The 26,514-nt window shown below is 39.1% G+C and overlaps 1 protein-coding gene across 1 annotated transcript in view; it reads right to left on the reverse strand.

Moving 5' to 3' along the window:
* Nucleotides 1-26,514, reverse strand: part of tei (irregular chiasm C-roughest protein teiresias) — a 703,385-nt gene that overhangs the window by 288,878 nt on the left and 387,993 nt on the right. The gene's annotated exons all lie outside the window — the stretch shown is intronic.

Consider the following 26,514-nt stretch of genomic DNA (forward strand, 5'->3'; position numbering starts at 1 on the left):
ATTTTCCCTCTGAAAGTTTGTTGGAAATTTAACAGCCTATCAGACTACGAATCACACTACTCTCTTTACTATTGTGCATTGTGTTGTTCTCCGTTTCTATTACGTTAGCGTGATACAAACTTATATATATATATAATCCAATTATTTCCTTTGTAGTTTAGTGTTGGTTCATGTCATTATAAGGAGTAGGCTTAGCTACGTTGTCAAAGAACGTACTTCGAATGAAACAGGTATTGTTTTTAAAGAGCTACAATAGACCAACAATTTGCGGCGTTTAAAGAGAAAAAGAAACAATGTAATTCATCAAATATTTACTCAGACGGGAATAAAAACTAAGCTTTCTTATATAAAATAAGAGCGCATTGCGCTTACAATGTTTCTTTTTTTTACAACAAAGGGAACAGTGTTTAATTTGCCCTTTTTTTATTCACCAATTTCCTTTCTCTTAGTTCCATTCGTTTGCTTAATTATTTATGAATCAACCCCAGTTTCCTCAGAGCATTTATTTCCTTAATGAACAAAAACCTCACTAACTCTCTTCTCCAGCACCCAACCCTCCTCCCTTCTCCGTTTGTAGCTACAGCGTTCTCGACTGTTTCTTAATGGCTGCGAATCGAGTTAAAATAACTCGCATCACCGCGTAAAAAAACAGAAAAAAAGGCAGGAAGGCGGAGATGTGTACAGATGAGAAAGAAGTAAAGAAACAAAAGCATTAAAGTCCATATTTTCTTTAAAAAATTCCGTTCTTTACGCGGAGCAGAAGTTTTGACGGAACTGGAGTTTCGAAAAGTAAGACTCCCCTTTTGGAGTCCAGAACAATCTTTAGAAGTTATGACATCGTTTACCTTAAAAGTCTCACACGGAGGACAATATATATATATATATATATATATATATAGAGAGAGAGAGAGAGAGAGAGAGAGAGAGAGAGATGAGTATATGAGTATAGATGTTTTGAAAGTTATTAATTGGCATATTTTTCTTCGGTTGATATTTAACTCATTTACCTACATGGAAAACTTTCCTCAGGACACGAAAAAAACACGAACGTACTAGATGAAGAAATTGCAAACTCAGAATTACTTTCCCGTTTTTTAAAGAACCTTGATGGTGTGTGTTTTTTTACATGTACTTTTACAATTCTACAGGTTTCTTGTTGGGAAACCTGATGGTAATTGACCTGTAGGAAGGCCAAGACGAAGATGGAAGGACAACGTTGAGATGGACCTAAAGAAAATCTGTAGGGATGGAAAAGAGTATATAGATATTGCTCAAGATAGGGACAGATGGAAGGCCTGTGTTGCTGCAGCCATGAACCTTCGGGTTTAAGAAGGCTAGAGAGTTAGTTAGTTAGTACTGCATTGGACTACTTTCGCTCGAAAATACTCGATCGAATCTCCCACGCTCGAGCGTGATTCGCTCGAATGTACAGATTATCAAATATCATTTCAATTGTGACAATCGTACAAATATATGTGTAAACATTCGTCCTGGTGGTTTCAGCCCATAATCATATATTGCTATGTATTGGTTTCATTTCTACTGCGTCTTTCACTTTATGGGCCCATTATCACAGACAAGTTACTTATACCGAAACGAGTGTATACCGATCGTTTTGCGTGTTCGAGCGTTATTCGTTCGAGCAAAGAAACGGTAAATTCCATATGCTTTCTAGCGTCATCCGTGCGAACTATTAGACGATCGAGCAAAAAGGCCTCGATGTAGCACTTTAGTTTCTGGTGTATTTTAATTTTAGTCTCATGCCTGAATCATAAGAGGCTAGATTTCCAGCTGCATTTTCCAGTTAGACTTGGACTAGTTGCGTGGTACTTCCACGTTTGCTGGTTTTCATCTTACACGGTACTCGTTCCCGTACTTGTTGGAAGACTTTTGTTTCCACCAGGCATTGTGCAGACCAGCGCCTTGAAGAAGAACGTTTATAAATTGGTTCGAAAAACAAATATGGTAGTCAAGGTGCACTCAACATGCTTTTAATAAACTCGCGTATGTTTTCGTAAAAAAATGTTCAACTAAATATGTCAAATAATAAAGATTTATTTTCATTATCGGCTAATCACACCTGTCCCATACAAATCTCATTGTTATGGATAAATACCTAAATAATAATAAACATGAATATGCCTCATTTCTGCTACTTTTTTTGATCTGATTGGTTGTTACCATAGCATCTAGCAGAGACGCAACCTTTCTAGTCTCAAAACCAGACTAGGAGCTAGCCGGTAGCCATTATTTCTAGCCAGTCCAGCGACATTAATTTAAGATGTTTACATTCCCTCAGTGTAAGTAGCGTCAATGTGTGTTTAACTTTTGCGATAACAACTCATTTTCCGAGAAGTCATTGCATCTGAGTTAGCCCGAGCACTGTCAACACAGACATGAGATGAGGGAGATTACGTTAACCTTTTCTCGTCTCCCCAACGTCTGGACTTGATAGTCCAATAAGTCACCGAGAGTTCAACTCTGGGGCCTCCCCGGTGGCTTTGTGGTAACGTCGTTGCCTTGTAATCACAAGGTCCTGAGTTCTATACCCGGTGGAGGCACATTGAACAGTGTTTCGTATCTCACTTTCAACTGTAGGTCCAATCCCGATTAGCACATATGTGCATGATAAGAAAAAAGGTAAAGTGCTCCCCTGTGCTATGCTGTAATATCGAAACGCATGTTATACTTTGTATTATTATTTGAATTACTATACTACATTATGCTAGTAGTACGATATGGACTACGTCACTATGATATGTGGTCAGACGCTAAGGAGGAACGGGAAAAATTCGGCCTCTGCGTAAACGCCGTGTATGAGTGATTAGACACATTCATTTTGCTCTCAGCGTCTTCAAGTAAGTCACGTTGCCATGACAAACGCAATCAGGCTGCAAACTCCGAAGAACTCAGGTTGCCATCTTCTGAAACATCACTTTCTTATTGAAACGAACAATTTCACTCATAATTTTTAATTCATTGTTCTTCTTAATTTCACTGTCTGGGTTTCAGGCTTCGCAGAGAACATATCTAGTCTAGAATATATTCTCATGATACAGACACAAACTATATCACAACAATAGCTTGTATATGCTATAGCAAAATCATTGCACTTGGAATGTGTGTTTAAATTAATATTCGTTATGTTCATTCGTGGTATATTATGGCTTCTTGACGGCCTGTTTGCTAGAAAAACGTCAATTAATTACGTCACTTTGTAATTCATAGCAATATTATAGACTATGTTACGAAGAGACTTTTACATTTTCTTTGGAGAATTTGAAAGTCATTTCTTCTGATTTACATCTAGTGTTTACAGTAGATGTCGCTTTCATCTTATGCTCTTTTAAATTTGGTGAAATTGTTACATTTGCTTCAGTTGAGGTTGAGTAAGCTTCTTGAAATATTTAAAATCCGTTACTCATTTGTTTTCAAGTTCTCGATAAACTGGGACACAGACAATCCGCAGAAGACCTTAATAATTACGAAAACCTAAATATTCAATGATATATTGAACAGACTTAAATGCCGTTGGGCAAAAAAAAAAAAAATCTGATCACGATAATTGAACTGGAAGAAAGGAAAATTGAAAAGATCATTTTTCAATAAATATATGAAGTTAATTCATAAATAAACAGCCATAAAATTTGTAGTATTGGGCTACAGTTAGGAACTTCATTCTTGTACGATCAACAACAATAGAATTTGAGTGCTACGTTTATAAGCTGTTTCAATTTCAGTGATCTCTATCAATCTTGTTTTATTTCTCTATTTGTTATTCAATACTTTCTGCTTTTCTATAGATCCATAAATGCATTTATTCCCTATGATTTTGTGGAAGGGTCTCGGAATAAGATCTTTTAATCTTGGGTAACGGAGTAGGTTCGGATGCTGTTCCTCCACCCCTCGGTTCTTTCTGCTTTGCAACGTAGCCGTGTACCCTTGTTTGTTTTCGGTTGCATGAACAGTGCTAGAAAGTCTCTTGGTTACTTTCTCTGTAAATAGGATCTGGGGAACCTCGCAGTGTTTCCAACTATTGATCAGTACCGGTTATATATCCTCATAGACATTTCAACTAGCAGAACTGGAAGGAACACTTTGAAGAAACAGCACTACCATAAGCATTGTGGACAGTATAGAGGCCTTGTAATCAAGGGGTCTCGGGTTCGATCGCCAGTGGAGGCACGTTGCCCAGTGGTTCGGATCACATTTTCAATTGCAGCGTAGGTCCAGTCCCGATTAGCCTGTCTCAGCAAAAGGAGGGCTACATATTTGACAAACGTCGACTCGTATAATGAATGATCTCGCTGTGTAGAACACTTTTGTTTAGCCGAGCCTCTCCATGGTATAGTTGTAACGCCGTCGCCTTGTAATCAATGGGTTCCGGGTTTGATACCAATTGGAGGCACTGGCGTATCCAGAGGGGGTTGATGGGACTGAAGCTCCCTCCGAAAATTTGAGAAAAACACAATTTTAAACTAATGGAAGTGACGAACTCGGGAAAACCAGAGTGATAAATGAACCCCCCTCCTGTAACACTCACCATTGCAATTTTTGACAGTGGAAAGTTCCAAATATACGAAATATCGTATTGTGCATAACAACTCTTAGAAAGCAGCCGCCTACCTTTACAATTCCAGTCCCTACCGAAACCGAAAAAACCCTGCGTACGCCAGTGAGTGTTCGGATCCCACTTTAAACTGTAGGTCCAGTCCCGGTTAGCCTTTCGGTGTATAAACAAACGTTTATGCAGATTCTAATAAGCATTAGTTCATACACTGTAACTTCTCCCTCCATGAAACTGAAATAAATGTTTGCAAATATTAGCCTTGCATAATAAAAAAAAATACTTTCATTTTTATATTACTTTAAATGTAAAGTAAACGTATGTGAATACCATTCATACATTGTACTATTCTCCAAGACTACCTCCCTTATTGTAAACTTTTTTATAACAGTTAGTTCCACTAGTCAGTCCAGACTGACTAAACCATGGCCACGTAAGAGAAGTAGCCAATTTAATGATTGTTAAAAAAGTACGTTTCATGAGTACTAATTTTGTATACAATGGAAATCTGATCGCGCATGCTATTAATGTCAGTCACATTTTGAAACTGATAAATTGCAGGAAATTACTGGAGAAGAAAGGAGCATTCTTGTTTATATTTCAAAATGATCAGAAACCGCTAACAATTTAGTCACCGAATTCAATCATCTTATATCCAACGTGTTTATTTAACTGTGATTTATCTCATGTCATATGCCACTCGACACGAGGTTTTTACACCCAGGTGGCAAGTGGCAAGGGACACTCCACCACAGACTGCACACACCTGAGTAGCTACTCCCCTCCCCAGTCTGGAAACAGCATTAACTGCGCATGCGTAACAGGATAAACGTTCCGATCCGAGTGAGACCTCAGTAACAAGCAACATTCTAAGTTTGACGCGTAACTCTGGTGTGAAAGGTTGCATTTGTTTCTTCAAGTTCCTTTTCAAGTGTTGCCAGTAGAGTAAAATTTGAAAAAGTTTTTTTTTTTTTTTCTTTTTTTTGCACAAAGACCTTGTTCAATGAAGAAACTTATGCCACACTTTTGGTTCATTTTAAATATAAATAATATTCTAATAAAAATACTCAAAGCCAAGGTTTGCACTAAAATTTGAGTGGTTAGCACAGCGCGCTACGACGCCAGGGGTCTCGAATTCGAATCCCAGGCTGTGAATGGATGATTTTTTTTCAAGTTCAACGTATCATCACTGATCCTCATGGCCGCGATTAGCCAATAGTGGCAGAAAAGGGACGCTAAATAACAAAAACAATGCAATCTGAGTACCCTAAACTATCTGGATTTGAAGATGCTGCACTGCACCAGTTTGCGATACAATTTCGCATAATCAGGAATATACTATTCAACATTTTAAAAATGTCAGTGAACGTTTTGTAACAAACTATGTACAATAATGTACTGAATTATATAATTAACATAATTACAGTTTACGTTACGTGTATAATCTAGTGTAGGTGGTGTTTGCTATTGACAGTAGCTGAAAAGGTTTTGTGATTTTTTTAAAAAAAATTGTTAAGATTTATTTAAAATCGTTTCGGATAAACTGTATATTCGCCTTAAAAGCCTGCAATGTAATAAAATTGACATTACTACACTTAGCGAAAGATGAAGGTAGTTAGCAACATTGCATTCTGGTATGTAGCTGACCCTATTTACACTGTTGGCAAAGTAGGAAACAGAGTGGGTAAAGGGGGGATGCTGGCTGCAGCGTCTCGAGTGACTCTCTTGGGGAATTATTACGCTCTTATTAAATGAACTCCCCACCAGGGGGGCGAGAGTGTAATCTCCGCTGGAAACGACAAAACGGACTGTATACATATAGAGGTGTAGAGAGTGGATATTAATGCTTCACGCAAAAATCCTCAAAGCAAGGGGAAAGGGGAGGATGCTGTATTTGAGAGGCTTGTTATCATCAAACTATACGTTGGGAACGATTCGAAAGGAAAGGGAAGTTTCAATGGGGTTTGTGCATGTTGAATGAGGATGAAGATCCTGCCAAAAAAGAATATTCTGCTAGTTCCCCGTATGCCCGCTTCAAATTTCAAATCAGTTTCAATCGGTAAATAAAACCATTGCGAGTTAAATTGTAAAAGGAAGTCTGGAAGATCTCCGATGTTCAAATACTTGATTTCAAAGCGAAATTTTCAAGGGATTTTAGTTCAGGAACGTGAATGGTTTTGGTGAACAGTGTGTAAAGCACTTGAAAACTTGAATTATTTCAAACGGTCTCTACGAACGCTTTGCACACAAACGTTCCCTCTCTCTCCACAGACATGCACGTCAGTATTAGCAACGAACATCTAAAATATTTATTCCGGTTTCAAAAAAATAAAGAAAACCCATATGACAAGGACCATACGTGTATTTTTTTAAAAAATTACAACATTATTTTGCAAAGTTTCAGTGTTTGAGTGGTTCGGGACTGGGATACACTTTCAAACAATACAAAGATGATTCAATAGGTACCCTTAACATCAGGTTAAGGAGAAGCTAGATGCTACTTGTTCTTGTTCTAGGTTTCAGTTCACTGAAGAGTGACTGAAACATATGATCAACAACAATTACCAAATTTGCCGTCGTATAAGACGCACTTTTTCCTTTAAAAATAGATCAGAAAAACAGGGTGCGTCTTATACGCCGATACTCAGTCCTTGATTATGTACCTTCAGTTCTTATTTAGGTGAGGCTTTAACTGACTTTGCATTTAGCTATGGAGATGAATATGGGTTTTCACGAAGAAGATTAAAATGTTAGATTACGTAAGTTATTTGGTGAAAGTAGACATATATACCGGGTGGTCCAAAAGACCTGGAACGTTCACATATCGTGAGAAATACACATCGAATCGGAAAACGAAAAAATACTTGTTTAATAAATTAAAGAAAGCTAGCTCAATTAGGGGCAGAACGTCCCTTTGAAATTTTTTTGGGTTTTATGAAATTTTCCTTCTTTTTTTTAAATCGCCATATCTCCGTTCCGTTCCTAATTGAGCTAGGTTGATAGCTCGTTGGACTCGGAATGAAGTCCTCTTTACGATTCTACAATACAAAATGAGGGTTTCCATTTAAAATTTCACAGTTGCCCCTCGCCCCACCCCCAGGGGGCGGGGGTGGGGAATCAAGTGTGATATCATTGAATAGCTTTCTTTCTCTTATTAAACACGTATTTTTTCGTTTTCCGATTCGATGTGTATTTCTCACGATATGTGACGGTTCCGGGACTTTTGGACCACCCGGTATTACTTTATATTTGAGATACTATAAATTAATTAAAATATTCAGTGATAAACCTTTTTCCTAATAAATCTGTACAAAAATATTATACGTAGGCAAATACGGAAATAATATTTGCTATGGCTTTATATCTAATTTGAATTGATTCATTGATTGATTTTTCTTATCACGGGCATATCAGTAGACGCTACTTTTGCCCTTCACGGGAATAAGCTCAGTAACGAAATCCAAATTGAGGATAGGGCCTTAACCAGACAATAAAATATGTCTGTTAATTTGTCATTCGATTTTTAAAACCAATTCATTCATTTATAACATGAACCAAAACTCGACTGTTTCCGAGGAAAAAATCTCCTTATTTATTAAAAGCTGAGGCTGTAAAGGGACACTCGGGACACACAATGACAAACACAGGACATCACGAATTCACAGAGGATTATCATGGCCATGAATGCAGCCGCCAGAGCCTCGATGGCCTGCAAGAAGCAGTTACTGCGGCGTGTTGACTTTTGGGTCATCCTTTACATCCCATGATTTTGAATTTTTGAACTGTGAAGGGAATTTGATTTTCTTCTTTTTTACTTTGTGTGTATTACAAGATGTCTTGTCACCTCCTTAAGTTTCAGTGAAGTTGTGTATTTAAATTTCACTTCCCATTTCACGAAAATGATGGTGCTCATACTGACATTGTGGATGAGTAAACATCCGTCCTCGTGACAGTGAATCCATCAAATGTGTATGTTTGTTAGAATACCTTATGCTGTATTACTGTGCTATTACTAGGGCTAGGATCTTTATGACCTAAAAATCACCAAAATATGCAAAATAAAATATGCTCTTATGACCTAAAAGTTTACAAAATATGCACTATAATTTGAAAAATATGCCCTTATATCTAGACTGTTTCAAACATCAATATCTAACTTATGTTGAAATATTTTCATATACATACTATTTTAGTTCACTTTATGGGCCCCGATGAGTTGAAATGCTTTCTGTAAATTTTTCATTAAAAATGAAAAAAATATTTTGCTGCAGTCAAAAAAAAATACCCTCGAGTGAACATGGGAGTAAGAATGAAACCACTTGGAAAATGACTGTATTTTTTCAAAATGCGAAAATATGCTGAATATGACCAAAAATCCTTCAAAATATGCTTTATCACGTAGAAATGCTTAAATATGCCCTTAAAAAGCACCTTCATTCAATTAATTTCTTCACAATATGAATTTCTATATATTTATGGAACACATCACACTTACCAAAAAAAAAAAAATATGTTAAGTCATAAAAATCCTAGTCCTAGTTATGACATACTTATGTAGAGGTGACATGACATTTGGACTACCCTGTAGATAAAGAAATGTGTTACGGTTGAGTTTCAGAAAAAAGCATAAGCTTAGAGAGCTTTGAATTCAAAGCGATACGCGTCAGGTGACAAGCCACACGGGCCGCACCCAGTCTGTACAAAAACATTCACAGGGCATGCAATACCAAGAGACCCGGAGCGGTACAATACACGATATTAAAAAAAAAACTCAATTCAAGCGACACACGTAGTTTTTCGTGTCCCATCGCTGGGAAAGGTTCCATTTATTTCTTAAGGTAAGTTTCCAGGTGACAAGTGTCGTATGTCGCTTGTCGCTTCGGTCTGAAAGTTCCCTTAATTTCCGCATCTTAAATGTATTGATTGATTTGCTTTATTTTACTTCTCTTTTGTGCCACGTTTGGCTAATTTGCGAAGATGGGGATGAGTGACGACATGATGAAATCGATGAATGGACACTAATAAACATTCATGCCTAGGCCAGCTCGCATCTAAAAGAAGATTTAAATGAATACATAACATAAAGATCTCCTGAATAACATCTTTAGTATTGCCTTTCAGTTACTGTCCGTCAACAATAATAAAAAGATACCAAAATATAATCGAAGTTGTTGGGGACAGATTGAATGTTGTCTATTCTGGCTCGTCACTCTTTAATATTTAATATATTAATCCGAGCGAAACATAATTTCGAAACAGTGTTTAATGTACTAAATGCAGGTGGTAAATATGCATGGGGTATCTGTATTTTTGAAGTGACAACTGATGCAGGAAATTACGGACGAAATGAAATGCTTTTAAATGCGGCGTCAAAATGAATATATATCATTCTGCGGCGACGGCGGGTAATAATCTGTTCAAATATAACAGAAAAGCTGCACAACACATGGGTAGTATCCATGGCAACCTCAATCAGCTGATTTTATCATGCAAACACGTCAACGGTTCAAAAGCATTCATAGCTTTAACGACAGAAATTGGAATTCCAACCCTTTATTTCAGTATCTATTATAAGCACTTAGGTTGATGTATAATAGCTTATATCTTAAAAGCTAACTAAAGCAACTAAATGAGATGACTTTGTCCACCACCATACATGTTTTTAGAAGAGGCTTCTTCGGAAAGATAAACGAATGATTGATTGACTGATTGATTTGGTTTATTTTGATTCCTTTCTGCCACTCTTGACTATTCACGAAGATGAGGATGAGTGATGATATGATGAATACTCAATACACAAAGAATACTCATGCCCAGGCAAGGATTTAAGCTCGGCCATCTGGCATCGAGGTACACTGTGCTAACAACTCTGTCACGCAGGTCGCCCAAATAAACGAATGAACATGGAAACAGATATAAAAAATAATAAAGACTTAAATATTCTCATTCATATCATTATTTACGCAGTTTTACAATATGTCAAATTTAATAATGTAAGTTTTAATATTTTTTTCATGATTCACACCACAAAATCTGGAAAGGTTTGCACAATTTGACAGTCACTATTTTCGTCAAACGGTGTGCTTAATGTTATATTTTTTTGTATTTTTGCAGCACTGTTAGACACAATTATTCACATAAATACATATCTAAGCATAATGACTTCTATTACGCAGTGAAGAAATAATTTTTGATGTTTCTAAAAAATATGCAGTTCTGTTTCAGCATGACGGAATAATGAAGAAAAAATATATATTTCTTTTATGTAAGAATATTACACAATGTTATTCAGTGCAAGGTTCTCTGTTTTTCAAAGGCTGAGCACGTGTCATAGGCAGGAGACTCTGGAGAAAGCGAACGAAAACAAATCTCTGCGCAAGTCATGACTCGAGGGGCCTCGACCAATGAACTCGTGAGAGGGAATAGGATTGCGTGGGGGGACTGCAGTTACCAGTCTTTGCAGCGGCGTGTACTGCTTCGCTCCGCCCACTCTCTTTCTTCCCTTGTCTACCACTAAGCGCAGCCGTGCTCCAGAGATTCCCGAGATATCCTGCATAGCCTTAAAACGTGACCTGGAGTCGTGATGGGGTGCGGCGTAGTGAAGTGCAATCACATCCTCCTCTCCACAACATGAAGGATCCAGTGACAGTGAAAATGTTGACGAAGAACATCAGTGGTTCTTCTGGCAGTATTTCTGTGAAGAAAGTTGGATCTGGCGTCAAGTAGTGTGATCGAAAAGTCCCCGCACTCACTTTTTAAGAATTTATTGTGTAGAAAGTAATACACATGGGAACGAAAGGAATACATATATAAATGCTTTAGTCCTTGTACTACACAGAAAAATAAATGTAAACCAAAAGTGAGGTATACTGTAATGGCAACGGTCGGTAAAACACAAACAAGATGACATATAACTTTCAGCGCATGAGGAAAAAGTTTCCAAAACACAAACGTAACGCAACACAAACAGAACATAATCACATAAACACACAATGGAGGTTAAGCTGCACTCTCTATGGACATTGCAAAGTAGTGTTTGGTTTCCAGTTCATATGAAGTGTTGAAAATGGCCGCCATGTTCCTGTAAACACATGTCTACACGCTTACACATGTTCCGCGACACCTTCCTCAATGTTTCCGCTGGAATTGCAGCAATAGTGTCAGAAATTGCTTGTCGGAGTTCATCCAATGTGCGAGGGTTGTGTGTATATACTCTTTCTTTCAGGAACCCCCAAAGAAAGAAATCGGGGGACGTGAGATCGGGGGAACGAGGGGGCCACAAATTTTTGGAGATGATGCGGTTCCTGAAAAACTCGCGCAACATAGCCATTGTGTCGTTTGCAGTATGGCACGTTGCCCCATCTTGTTGGAACCAACATTCACGCTCATCCTCTTCCAACGTAGCCACGAATTGTTGCACCAAATCCCTGTACACATCGCCATCCACTGTGTCCTCAAAGAACAGGGGTCCAACAATCCTTCGTCGCGAAATTGCACACCAGACACCGACCTTTGCAGAATGTAGCGGTACTTCATGCAGGGCATGTGGGTTTACAGTTGCCCACATTCGGGTGTTTTGTGAGTTGATGTATCCACTGAGATGAAACCATGCTTCGTCGGTAAAAAAAAGTTTTATCGAGAATGGCCACATTGTTGCGTGTGAAAGCACGGAACCACCGGCAGTACTTGATACGCTTATCTTTATCTAACGCTTTCAGCTCCTGGACGACTTTCACACGATATGGGTGAAACTTGGCTACTTTTAGTGCCTTCTGTGTGGATCCATATGATACTCCAACTTCTTGTGACAAATGTCGTATAGATTTTCTTGGAGATTGCACCATTCGCTGACTCACGTTCTCTAGGAATTCGTGTGTGACGACCTTGGGTCTTTCACTTCGTTGTCGATCATGCACTGAGCCTGTTTCACGAAATCGGCGAACAAGATCATACACTGCACTTTTTCCTGGCACCGGATCATCAGGGAATAGACGTCTCCATTTCTCCACACAACCTCTGTATGTCTTACACTCAAAATATGCTTCTAACAAAGCGATTCGCTGCGCTCGCTTAAAAGGCATTGTCGACCGACTGCACAATAATGACTCACACCACTGACTGTAATAGCAGTGCAGCTCTCCCTGGACGTTATCGCATTCTTCAAGATCATACCAGTCACTACTAACAACGTTGCCAACTCATGTTGCCTACTGACCTCGTAGCATATTTTCAAAGTATGAGTGCTGGGACTTTTCGATCGCACTGTACATCCCACGTGAATGTGTGCCAAGTGAAGACGAGGCCTCAGTTCAGGTTTGTGTGAACGATAATTGTTTGTTACAATTATGTGTGCAAAGGAAAATGTCCAAGTACTTTGTCTAAGTTCTTCTTTTAAAAAATCAATTTTTTTCATTTTTTTATATAGATATGGAGCCAATATCTTGTGCTAGAAGTAGTATCTGTTTTCATTTAGTACTTAAATCAATTGGTCAAACATTATGTACCCCGTCTTTTCCTCTTCGTCCTCTACTAAGTATGGCTCTTATGCATATGACGATATTGACGTTGCCACGGTAACAAGACAAACAGTTAACGATGAACGGTAAAGTAAATCTATCAAGACCTAATTTGCTATGTTTTCTTCTCTCCATTACAAATTCTAGGTAATTTGTCTATGAAGCCACAGAGGTCTCTGGAATATCTGACATGAAGATAACTTTATTGCTTGTTCATTAGCAACAGACGTAATATACCGACAGAGCACTTTCACGACATTGTCAAAATATAGAAAAGCATTTCCGTACCTAATAACTTTGTCCACAACTATAAAGAATTGGAAAGGAACGAATGAAATAGACTCGATGGTCCCGGGTGGTGGTACATAGTGGTTCGGATCCCACTTTAAACTGTAGGTCCAGTCCCAATTAGCCTTACTGTGCATAAAGTGAACTTAAAACACAAAAACAAATGAAATTGACTCGAAGAAAATTTATATGTAGGTAGTGTCCAAACATTACGATACCAATATTTTAAGAAATATGAACAAAGTATTATTAAATTGTACTTCTCCTTTGTACAAAGTAATGCGAGAGTTACTATTTTCAATACATGTGAGAGAATCCTGAAAACTATAGCTAGTTCAAAGCTGGTAATCATGAAGAAAGAAGAAAAATGATTTATGTTTCGGATCTTTTGACATCGATTTATGCATATCACTCGTTTTTTTGAAATAATAATATTCTCGAATCTAATATTGGAAGTGGGGCTCAGAATTTTGTTACAATCTTGAAAAATTGAGCAAAATATGACTCCTATCACTGAAACAGAAAACAGTCATTTTTCGTTCTCGACAAATGTTCTTCGGGATAAATGACCACTGCGCCATCATAATTCCCAAAGATATCCTCGGTGATCGATATCCCGGCGTGTGAATACCGATTGGATGCCGTACCACCCAACAAAACAACTCGCAGGGTTTGAGAATTTGTGATCTCCATCCGTGCTCGAATATGGCCTTATGCGTTCGTATGTGTAACTCCGTTTCTTCTTGTTTTGTATCGGTAAGCAACATCATCAATAAAATATCAGAAATAATTCGTTTATTCTGAAGTGAGCGGGATGAATATACATAATGGATACGACAGAAAAAGCTCTACACAAATTCAATATTGATTTAAGATTAAACTAACTCCAACAAATCGTGACTACCGTCTACATGTACTCGTGCAATAAAACCGTTATTCGAATTCTACAAAATGCGGAGAGTGGGACATATCAAAAATCAGTTTTCATATTAAGATTATTAAGTGTCATGATCTATATTATATTGAAAATAGAAACAGAAGGTATAGTTTAAGTGCCTCAGGCGTTTTTATTTAAAAATGCAAATTTAAATAATTATAAAGTAAAGTTCTATAATTTATTGACCCTTTCACAAAGATTTAGAGACAATTATTGATTAATGTTGAGCATTATTATGATAGTACATCTAAACGTCATTCATATTAATCGCTTTCATCCGGAAATCCAGTTTATGCAAATAATTTTAGTACATTTTAAAACTATACGGATACGTTTTTGAGTCGCTGTAATCAGTGTTTGACGCACAAGCGATTCCTTGTGATGCAATATTTTTGCACGTAATATATACAGTAACTGTATTAATAACATCCTTTTATTGCTTATCGTGTCACAAAACATGTCATTTTATGTACAGTTGAGGTTTAATACAATGCATTCCGGATTTTTCAAAATTTCGTTTATCCGAAGCGAGCACAATCCCAATCAAATTCGGATAATGGAATTTCCATTGCACTTATATTCTGAAAGGGAAGAAAATTTCCTTTCAGAAGTTGGGAACGAATTTAGAAACACAGAACTTTGGAAATGAAATCAATGGGGAAGATACCTCCCTTGAATTCTAGCAACGAATACATTGTTGGGTGGGTTCTAGAGCACGAATCTTTGCAGAAGGTGCTTCTTCATACATTAGTACGTTTTGTAGTTGTTGCTAATACTGAACCTAACATGCTTTTTTTGTGAATACCTACGAATACTGGATAAGTTTTTTTTCCCTATCTCGGTTAAAAATTGAAATATAGCCATATCTAAATTATACAATATGATCATAATTTCCCGCAAAAAGTTTCTAAGGCGGGTGAAATCGCTTTAATCCTGATGCTTCCCAGGGTCTCAATCAATGATACCTTGGATTACGTTTCCGTATAAAAGCAATATGTTGAAAAAAAAACAATTTAACGACAATATTGCAGAGAAAAGAGATATTAAGGGAAATAACAAAAAGAAAGAAACGTGCTAAGGGACATAGGAAAAGAAAAATAAATTTAAAACGAGTGAGAAGGAAGAGAAAGCAGACGGTTTGGAAAAAAAAATATCGAAATGCAAACAATATATAGGAAGAAGGAAGAGAAATGAGCCAGAAAGTAAGAAATGTAATAAGATGACGGCGAAAAGGAAGAACATAATGAAGATACAGAAAATAGAACATAAAAATAAGGATAAAGATAAAAGATCCAAAGAAATACCAGAAGGATTATGAGGAAAGCAAACGAACTATGCAAAGTTCAGATGAAAACATAAGGCAAGTAATTTATGCACTATTTGAAAAATGAAACCAATATTTCTTTTCTTTCTCCAATTGCGACCACTTGCAAGCGTACATGAATGTGATTATATCTTGGTAAGAAATGTAGTAACATTCTCAAGAACCTTTGTAACATAATTTTCGTCTTGTAGCTACACAAAGCAAGAAACGTGTGATGTTAGAAAATAATGCATCTTATACAGCTCACCCACCACATCGGTTCACTCTCCACTTCCCCTCCACGCGGGAGAACGATGCACAGGAGTCGAAGGTCTGCGCAGGTTCTATTGCCTGTGGTTCCACTATAGTTACAAGCTTCTCAACTTGACTTAAATAAATACTGAGGTATGAAGGTTGGCTCATGTGTGTCTATGCTAAATGGTGTAATATTCTAACAATTTGAAAGGATCTCTGGAACCTTATCATTATTAGTATTATTAATATTATAAAGGTAAAGCTCTCTCGCCAACCTCCGTAGCGGAATGATTAGCACAGTGTGCTACGACGCCAGTGGTCCCTAATTCGAGTCCCGACCTGGGCATTGGTGTTCTCTTCATCAATTTAATATCATAACTCATCCCCATCGTCACAATTAGCCAAAAGTGGCAGAAAAAGCAACACTAAATAATAAATCAAGTCAAGGTAAAGCTCTCCCCTGTACATTGCACTGTGCCACGGAAGCACTTGATGGAGGGTATAGATGTAGACCAACACATTATCAATCTCTGCCAGAGCGGAAGCAATGAGATGGTCACCACCACTCTAGGCTACCTTTACTCCAAGGAATGCCCTCAGGCAACCAGTGATGAGAGGCTGTGCAATCCGTAGAGTAGCTAACTAACTTCTTAAACATTAAGGTTTATGGCTGCAGCAACACAAGCCTTCCATCTGTCCCTATCCTGGGCAAGATGAATTCAGTCTTTTCCATTCTTACCGATTTCCCTTAGGTTCATCTCAATGTTATCCCTCCATCTTCGTCTTGGTCTTCGTACTAGCTCTTACCATGAGGTTTCCCAACAAACCTTCTCCACCTAACTGTCTCTTCACTCCTTTTAGGTTAAAAAACCAACGGGGAATCCCCAGAGGCGTTATATTATTATTGTTACATGCGTTACAAGTGCCTTTGCTCCATAAACAGTTCGTTAGTCTGCTAAGAAGTGATGTGCCGTAGACTATAAGTTTACGTCTACATGCGTTGTCTACACGTAATCTACGCGTAGATTACATTAGGTTGTAGTTTACATAGACTACGTAGACAATCCAAAGTGCATTAAAATTAATTTTCAAGGTTTCATGAAGGGAAAGTGACATTTGCAACTATATTGGTTCCTAACGAAATGAAAAGAATCCCATTTACAACAAATTTCTCTTGCCTTCTATTATCAACTGTGGAAGAGGATAAATAGTATGTAAAAAAAAGACAGATGGCAGTCGTGAGCCAAGAGTGGTCTTTTTCCCATAAAACACTAGAATATTTCTTATATCAGGTTTCTTCTTAGGTGAGAAATTGTTCGAATTTGGAAGAAAGAGTACGAAAAGTTCTCCTCACACATCAGCAACTGATACGCAGTATAATTATATTTTACTTCCACGGCGCCCTTTGCTAAGTTGTCACCTTTCGCCATGTTGTTTACATAGATTACGTAATCTACGTGTATAAAATAGTCTACGTGTAGAATGTAGACTATCGTTGTTTACGCGTAGACGCACATCACTGCTGCTAAGTCACCCTTCCAGAAATGTAATTCGTGATTCTTGCCCTCAAGGGCGGGGGCGGATCAATCTGAGGGCAGTGGAACTATTCAATTCCAAAGTTTTACCCACTTTAGGCTCCTTTATTGCCCCCGGCGCTATTGGCAGTAGCCGAAAGAATTCCCAGAGCCCGGTTCAAATCAGCGAAAGAAATTGGGGGCCCCCTTTGCAGAATCGCCCCGTTGTCTGATTAGAAGGGTCCAATTTCTTAATTTCCCTTTTCCTTTCGGTACTTCCCACATAAACAAGGGGACAGAAGAACGCCTCCGGCGAAACAGAGCCAAAAGAAGAGAGGCAAGGGGAGAAAAATCAAAACTTTCTTTCCCACAGAGCGTGGGGAAATTCCTCCTCTCCCCTGCTGGTTGCCAAACTCCGGCGGTTTTCTTGGTTTCTGTGACAGGAGGCTCCGTAGGCCACGGGAGGAAGCTCCGTCCACCGCCTGGCAAAGTTCCAGGGGTGGAAGAACCGGAGCCAGCTTCGCAACGACGGCTGTTGTGCTCAGTGAAGAGGCAATCCCAAGAAATCACAAAGTCTGAAGGAGCTCCGGGGGTGGAATACTGGGGGTTGGAGGAAAAGAAGGGAAAAGGAACATGGGTGGGCCGATGCGCGCCCCAGCTGTTGTGTGGAAACTGTCCTGAAATTCAATTGGTACTCGCTTTGAGGGGGTTGTTCCCTCGCAGCTTTGTGCTATACGTTCGTGAACGGAATCTAATTGTGGTATATCGGTCATAAGGACCGCTGCCAGGTACTTTTCTCTCTCTCTTGTTTCTCATGCATTATTTAGTACGGCGGGGAAAAATCTGAAAATTCCACAAAAATGGGTTCGGAATTTCATACATGGTTGTAGACGGTGCGTTCTTAAAGGATGGAAAGCAATAAATATTTTGCGATCGTACGTTGCTTGAGATTTTTGCTTAAATTATGAAAAGGGAACCAGAATATATACAGGGTGATAAAAAGTCAGGTCTCATAGGTAACTACGTTATAGTGCACATATGTGAAATAGTTCTCATTTATAGTGTGTAGACAAACGTATAGATAAACAGTACAGACATTTTACGTGTTTGTATGCGCAATTCTTGTGATATTGATTCTTGACTACTTATAAAATAAAGAACTAGGCAGCAGAGCCGCCAACTTCACATAATTTTTTTTTGGGGGGGGGGAGATTGACAACAACATTTTTTTAAGATATAATGTATATACTTCTTAAGGTATTTATGGGGAGAAGGGTGTGTTCAGGTTCGCATACCCTTCAACAGCTCTAATCTTAATCTCAATATTAAAAATAATGGCAAACAAACCGTGAAAGCGAGTCTATTATACAGGGTGTTCATATTGTCTCTACTATGTATCCATTGGTAACACTGTTCGAATGCAGGCTCGCGTGCGCAGGAATCCCCAATGCTTAGACAGCTGCAAGGTTCGCTATCAGTTCGCCATTAAACACTGACCGATTTACACACGAGCCGCTGCAGTGGAGGTATTCATAGGAACATATCTCATTCAGGGAAACGCACTGTACAACGGTACAGTGACGTTTGCCATCATCTTGTACCAGAGCGTTACAGCATAATAAAATTGATGATATCCAATGGCAGCGTGCAGAACCTTAAGTCTCCAGTTGGGAGAAGAGAGTTCTCTGGCGTCCTGATGCTTCTCAGTGCAGTACCCGTTGCGCCTCCTAAACGGCACTTGTCAGAACGAACGCCTCCACTGACTTGATTCGTGGGTGACCCGGCTAATTTGGTTGACAACGGTAGGCTACTGCGCATGCGTGCCTGCGTTTCGACAGTGTTGCTAACCGTCATTGATAGATAAAATATTAGCCACCCTATAAAAGAAGATTCTCTATTTTAAGTGGCGATAAACATCTCCAAAGCATAAACCAGTCCTTTTTAGCCACTGTGTCATTATTTAATTGCAATTTAAAAGTAAATCCAGTAGTCATGACCAATCTCTGTCTTTCTGGTTTCTGCTTTAAACTGTAGTTCCAGTTCCGATTAGCCTATCTGTGTATAAAGTGGACGTAAACAAAAAAAATTAAAATAATCTATCTTCCTGTATATGCTTATAATATATTATTCTCACTCTACTACCATGTCATTTCCTTGTCTACATTTTGTCACATTTTTATATATTCTTTATAAGTATTCACATTTCACTTAGGATATGTGCATGGCAAGAAGCTCCTACACCGTTATGAAAGAGAAATAATTTTGTAAACACAAATGAGACCTAATATCGTAATTTGCGGCAGGTGTCACCCTTGCTTGACTACTTACAAAGGACAAAGATATGTAATTACAAGGGTTGGATATAAAGTAATGGCAACACTGGTATAATTGCTACTTGACTGTATTGGCAGAGGAGCACGTGTTAAATTCCTTCAATGTAATCGCCCCCCCATCTCTACGACCTTCTGCCACACGTATGGAAGGCGTCGTACACCGTCAGCGCGTCCATCTCTGTCGATGTCCCGCAGTGACCGCCCTATAGCACGTATGATGGCTTCGCGCGTGTCGTAGTGCTTCCCGCCCAGTGGTTCCTTCATTTTGGCAAAAAGGTCGTAATCACACGGTCTCGTACCTCCAGTACCTCCCACTACCAGTTATGCAGGAGCGCCGTCACAGTGTTCGCAGTGTGACACTTTGCATTGTCAAGCAGGATGATGGGACACCGTGCCAGAACGTGCCGTCGCTTCCTTCTTAATGCGAGACGAAGGTGGTGTTGCAAGAAGGTGCAGTAGTAGGCTGCGTTGACCGTCTACCTAAGAGACGTTGTTCTTCTTGCCTAAACATATTGTTAGGGCGTTTGCACTCTCGTCCTCTGCTTCAGAGCACTGCTGTTTTTGACTGAATAACATACAATCGCACCCCACTCACTATACTTCCCCGTCTGACATTCCTTTATCAACCACGAAACGGTTGTTGCGCTGTGACTCGCCCCTTTCACGCGACAGCAGTGTTGCGATTACTTTTTATCCAACCCTTGTACATAAAAATCCGTGGATATATATCATAGAGTTCAGATAGTTACTTATTTTGCATGTTTGCATACGACCAGTACCTTGAATAAAGTTAGAACTTACATACGGTAAGAGTAATTACTTCCAAGAAGTTCATATAATATTTTTTGTTTTCAAAGAACTGCAAACATTGTAGGAACTAGCAAAGTAAGAAGTAAATGCATGTCTAGCATTCATATAGATAAGTGCCATGTTTTTATTTACTTTATCAGTGAATACATTTAATTTATTAAGCTCTTGACTTTTTTTTTCGTTTACTTTAGAACAGAATTTTTTTCTCATCAGTACGAATGGAGCAGGTAGGTGAATAGAAGTTATCTTTTCAGAACATTTTAATTACTGATAGAAATGTGACGCAACTTCTGATGAGGAATTTTGAAGTTTCTCTGCTTCAGGCAAATTGCTCAGTCAAGCATTTTAGGACAGGGAGAGAAAAAACACATCTTCGCCGAACAGTATTATTTGCATGCTAGATTGTAATTTAAGATTCGCAGATAAGTTTTGTGGGATTTTGGAGCGTAAAAGCTGACTCGAGGGTAAAGTTTTTCATCAAAAGTTTCCTTTCCGCACAGTGGTTATAGTGCAAAACAAGTTGAAAAGCTGGGAGAGATATGAAGGTGAAGATGTGTTTCGAATGCGAAAAGATATTATGAAGAGATAGGTAGGTGTAACACAATATGAATTAGCTATCAGTTATATACGTCTTACGTGGAAACAAGAGCATGGAAATGTTAAGATGCTACAAATGTATGTGATTAAATAGTATAGTTCTGATTAATTATGTTTAATTTACGTCGCTTTTGTGCCACTTTTGGCTAATCGCAACGATGGGGATGAATTGTGATAAACTGAGATGGTTCAAGGGACAAACACGTATGGATGACACAACCCGTACCGAGAGGATTAGTAATTGATTGATTGAATGATTTGTTGTTTTAAGTCCACTTTATGCACAGTAAGGCTAGTCGGGAGTGGACCTACAGTTTAAAGTGGGATCCAAACCACTTGTGCCTCCACCGGGTATCGAACCCGGGACCCCTTGATTCAAAGGCGACGACGCTACCACTGCGCCATCGGGGAGGCCCCCGAGAGGATTATCTCCTGGCATGAAAGAATAACGTAAGTTCATAGATTCAGTGCATGAAAGCGACGTAGAGAAAACTAGATCCCAAATTGAACATTTGTAACCAAGTATACAAACTTTACATGAAGTATACTTAAATTAAGAGTCCTGTGGTCTAAGGCGTCATGTTTTGGGCTCCAGCTACGGGACGCGCGCAGGTTCGAGTTTCCTGGGGGTAACAAATTTTCTCCCAGAGATTTCGGCCTGCGTATGGGACCAGTGGCCACAAACCATCGTGAGGAAATTGGGGAGCTGCGAATAAGTAACGTAACCTGGTTATAAAAAACCAACAACAACGACTGAGGGTTCGTCGTGCTGACCACACGTCACCCTGCAACCGGTTGGATGATCTCCCACCTAGCAGGTGGGAGCGAGGCCGGCAGTCTGTAGGTAGACCCTGGCCCTCATGGGCTGTTGTGCCACGAGTTATATACTTAAATAGAGGTGAACTCTGTTGCTGTTATGAACCGCCTCTGTGGCAGAATGCGTTGCGTTTTCGACTCACGATCTCGCTATCGAATTCATCATCCTCATCGTCACGATTACCCTAATAAGTTATAAAATATAAGTAAAATTATAGAAATATATATAACAACTAACTGTTTTGTTGATCCGTCTGGCGGGTGATGCAGCTGTTGACATTTAAACTTATACAAATAAAATAATTCTGTTTGATAAATTTGTCGGCCATCTTTATTGACCCATGTACCAATGTAAATATTAATAGTCTGAAAACAGAAGTTGAGTGTACACACTCATATGTGAAAAGCAAGCAGAACCAGAGGTGCATCGCGGTGACTTCCACAGAACGTGGATATTTTCTGTAAACAGGACGGCGTAGCAATGTATCGACAAATCACCCAGCTCGTTACGTCCGCAGCGCTTTTCCCAAAGACAGTAAATATTGATCAGGCGTGCAAAATGTCACCCATTAAATGAACCGACTGACGTGACCACGGGAAAAAACTTGCCGAACAGCAAACCCAGGTGGATGCCCCCCGCCCCTACTGTATCACTGGAAACAGGAGCTCGAAAATGCGTTTATTTCACGCTCCTTCGTGTTACTCGAAAAAAGTCCACAAAGTCAATAGATTTTTGTACCAGATGAAAGATGCTGAAAAATGGGATTTCCAGAGCAAACAATTGTTGTAGGTCAGCTAGATGACTAAAAAAGTAAAAAAAAAAATACATAAAAGGTTTTGAAATAGCAAAAGTTTCACGTACGTTTTGCTAGAGGTTTAATGTGTTAAACCATTGAAACTAAGTAAAGAAAATAACACTTGAGGGTTAGCTGTAAGAGGGGTGTAACCCTGAAAATATAGTTTGGAAATAATCAACGAAAACTATCTGCATCTCTATGGCAATATTCATGTATACCGGGTGTTTCACTTGATTGAACTATTGAACTTTCGTTAATGAAACCAGTCCAGAACGAACAAGGAACTCAAACGTTTTCTTTACGCCTACAAATGTTCAATGTGTGCACCATGGGTGACACAGCACACATTAACACGATAGCCTACTTCTTGCCACACTCGCATCAAAATGGACCTTTCGATAGTGTCTATCGCTGCGATGATACGCTCCCTTAGGGCTGCGATATCACGCGTCATCGGTGGAACCCTGTCTTTGATGAAACCCCATAGAAAGAAGTCACACGGTGTAAAGTCCGGTGATTTTGGGGACCAAAACATTGCACAAAACACTGTGAGTGATGTGGGTGATTTGAGCGTCTCCTAGCGGAAGGGATATGAACTCTCGGCTTAACAAAACATACACGCACAAACTGTTTGCGTTCCTCGATAGTTCTGGACTAGTTTCATTAACGTAAGTTCAATAGTTTACTTGTAATACATTTTTGTAAACTTCCAATTATTTACGCAACACCCGGCATTGTAGGCAAATATAAAGGTGAAGGATGCAGATAGTATTTGCCTTTGTTCCAGCTATACTCGTCGCATTTCCATTTGGCGGCTGGGAAACAGCGAATCAGCAACCAGTCTAATTTTCTTCGATTGACATCGGGCATTCTCAAGTCACAAGTCATCGAACGCTGTTAGCGGGAAGAAACAAACGAGCGTCGGATACACCCCATGTTGCCAAACGTACTGCAATCCGATAAAGTTCTCCGACAACGATATCGTCAGCACCAGAAATCAACGGGGGTTAATGGTACAACTGCACACGTGGTCGTGCACAATGGACGACCTCCCTCAGGTCGGTTTGCAACTGACAGAAACCGAAGTACGCTTGGCGAAGTTTCTTCGGGAGAGCGATGTTGCCCCTACATCTTTTACTTCGCAACTGAGTTTGTCGACACCCAGCGAGCCACACACCCCCGAAGACGATTGGGGGGACTTAAAGAGCCAGTAACAGCCACGAAGGTCATCCGTCAACTAGAAATGCGACCAGTATAACTCTTCAATTTTAATATTTCATTGGTAGCCGCCTTCAAGTTTAAGTCTTCGGTTTCTTCCTATTTCTATCATAGTAAGTCAGCAAGAAAATGCTTCAGCGCACACCATCTTCTCCTCCCTCTTGCGCTTGAGTCGAAGTAATAGATTGATTGTCCGTTGTAGAATTTTGGAAAGTGTACACTCGATTAAACTGAACTAAAGTTACAAAAATGCAATAAAAACCTACAGAAATTCTAAAATATAAACAATAGTCGTTAAAAAGTCCAGGTCATCTTTCACTGAGCGGGGTGCGGCATTGTCCTGAATGGTGGTCTGAGGACGATCTTTATTCCGTGCCTTGTGAGAAGTGTCCAATGACTGGTACAGCAGCTGTAATGAGACTTTCCTTTACTGGGTTGCTACCAACAGAGAGACTATGCGTTGTTGAATCAGTCCTTGTAAGGGCCACGTTCCCATGAACGGAGAAGCCGCTGTTGTTGCTTGGCCGGTTTCTCCAGAGATGTAACGACCTTTGTTAAATTTTCTGATCGTATCAGTTTTGTTGTAGAGTGGCTCCAAGATGGTTGAATTTGCTGAAACGTTGGATGTAAAAACCGACTTAACCTGGCTGGTAACCCACGTTAATACTTGTTTGAACCACAGGTTAAATCGCGAAGTACGAGTACATAACTTCCTAGTTTATGAAGTTGATGGCAAATCTCAGTATGTAGTAACAGTAAAAAGTAAAACAGTTGACACATTCACTTTCTGAGATTATGAACTCACATTATTCTTCCATAAAACTGGACAGGGATAAAGTTGAGTGATTGAATAGTGATATGAAGATCCAGAGAGATTATTAAAAAATATTTCCTAAGAGTGTTTCATTCACAAAATGGGTCCATGGCCGAAGAATGTTCCTGGAACCAACTATGTCTTGGCCAGATTTAGAATAGGTTATTCCTGCCATCAAATATATCTGAACGCCCTCGAAGCAAATCTATGCAATCAAAACCCAAACCAGAAAGGACGTGCTTATTGGCCATTAAATTTTATGAAGGCCTTTCCTTCTATTGGAGGATGATCCCAAGGGAGGGAGATCCCCGCCCTTCCCGAAGGAATAAAAACACTTCAATTTCAAGGAAATGCGCGGGAGCAGAATCTTCTTTATCAAGAATCGGCGGAACAGATGGTTGAAGTGGACAAACGTCAGAGCACTTTCATCCGAGATTGGAAACTGGAACCTGCCCTGGATTCCAGATGCTCTTTTTTTTCCTTATCCAGGAACAGAGAGAGAGAGCAGTGGATCGTATCCCTCTCCAATGACCCTTGGAAACGTCAAATGTCGTAACGGGAGCCAAAATTCCTGCCACCATCCATCTCACGTTGATAGCATGATTCCAGCAGACTTGTTTTTTTTTTTTTTTTAACTTGCGGAACGAGCATCGTTGGAACTTTGATGGCTGCTGTATTGTTACCAAACTCCGCGAAACCGGAAGACAGTTTGTTGGATGCAATCTTACGTTATCCTGGTTGACAGCCATCTTGGGATCAGCAACGGCAATAAGGGTTGTGTGGTTGGATGTTGAGAAACCTAACCATGTTGGACATCAACTATCCTGGTTAACAACAATCTCTAGGATCTCCCATCCGCTTTACAACAAGATGTCCCTTCCGTATTAGCTTAGACTGTGGCTAACGTCCCATGACCCCTATAGCTGATAATATCTCTCTCTTTCAAGGGTTTCACAAGACATTCATACTTCGATCAAGTAGTAATTTGATATTTAAACTTTCATAATCAGGATGAATTGGTATTATTATCTTTTATTCTGATATCTTAATACGTCTGCTTTTTTATTCTTCTTAATTTTGCATGTACAGGGTGGGCCATAAGTCACGAAGGGGTTTAAACAGTTCAAAACTTTTGTATGGGTTATTTGAATACATTTAACTGTTTGTTCTTATGCACATTACGTAGGAAACTTTTTTTACATTTATAAAATTGAGTTAAAAGCACAAATCAATTCAATTCAAATCCTCTTTGCTTACTTCATTGGTACTTTATTTCAACCAAGTAGACGCTGTATGCAAGAATAAGAGTGCCCAAGTACAGAAGATTCGACAAATGCCGGGCTTGCTTTCAACGTTCATTTGATTGATTAGCATGAACCACGTTACCATACTTCATTACATTGTCCTTCAAAGTCTCACAACAACAACAACTTGTATGAACCAGTTTTCCAAATTCAAGTACTTAGTACTAGTACTAGCAAATGAAAATGATATTAAAGAGGAAATAAAGAGTAGGTTTAACTCAGGCAATGCGTGTTACTTCGCTCTTCACAAACTTTCATCTTCTCGTATAATATCTAAGAAACTAAAAGTTAAAATATACAAAACAGTAATTTTGCCTGTGGTATTATATGGATGCGAAACTTCGTCCCTTACATTAAAACAGGAACATAAATTAAGAGTATTTGAAAATAAAATCCTTAGAAAAATATTTGAACCTGAAAGGGACGAGTAGAAAGGTGAGTGGAG

This window comes from Lepisma saccharinum, chromosome 25 (genome assembly GCF_977018435.1).
Source record: "Lepisma saccharinum chromosome 25, izLepSacc3.1, whole genome shotgun sequence".
In the NCBI taxonomy this organism is placed as follows: domain Eukaryota; kingdom Metazoa; phylum Arthropoda; class Insecta; order Zygentoma; family Lepismatidae; genus Lepisma; species Lepisma saccharinum.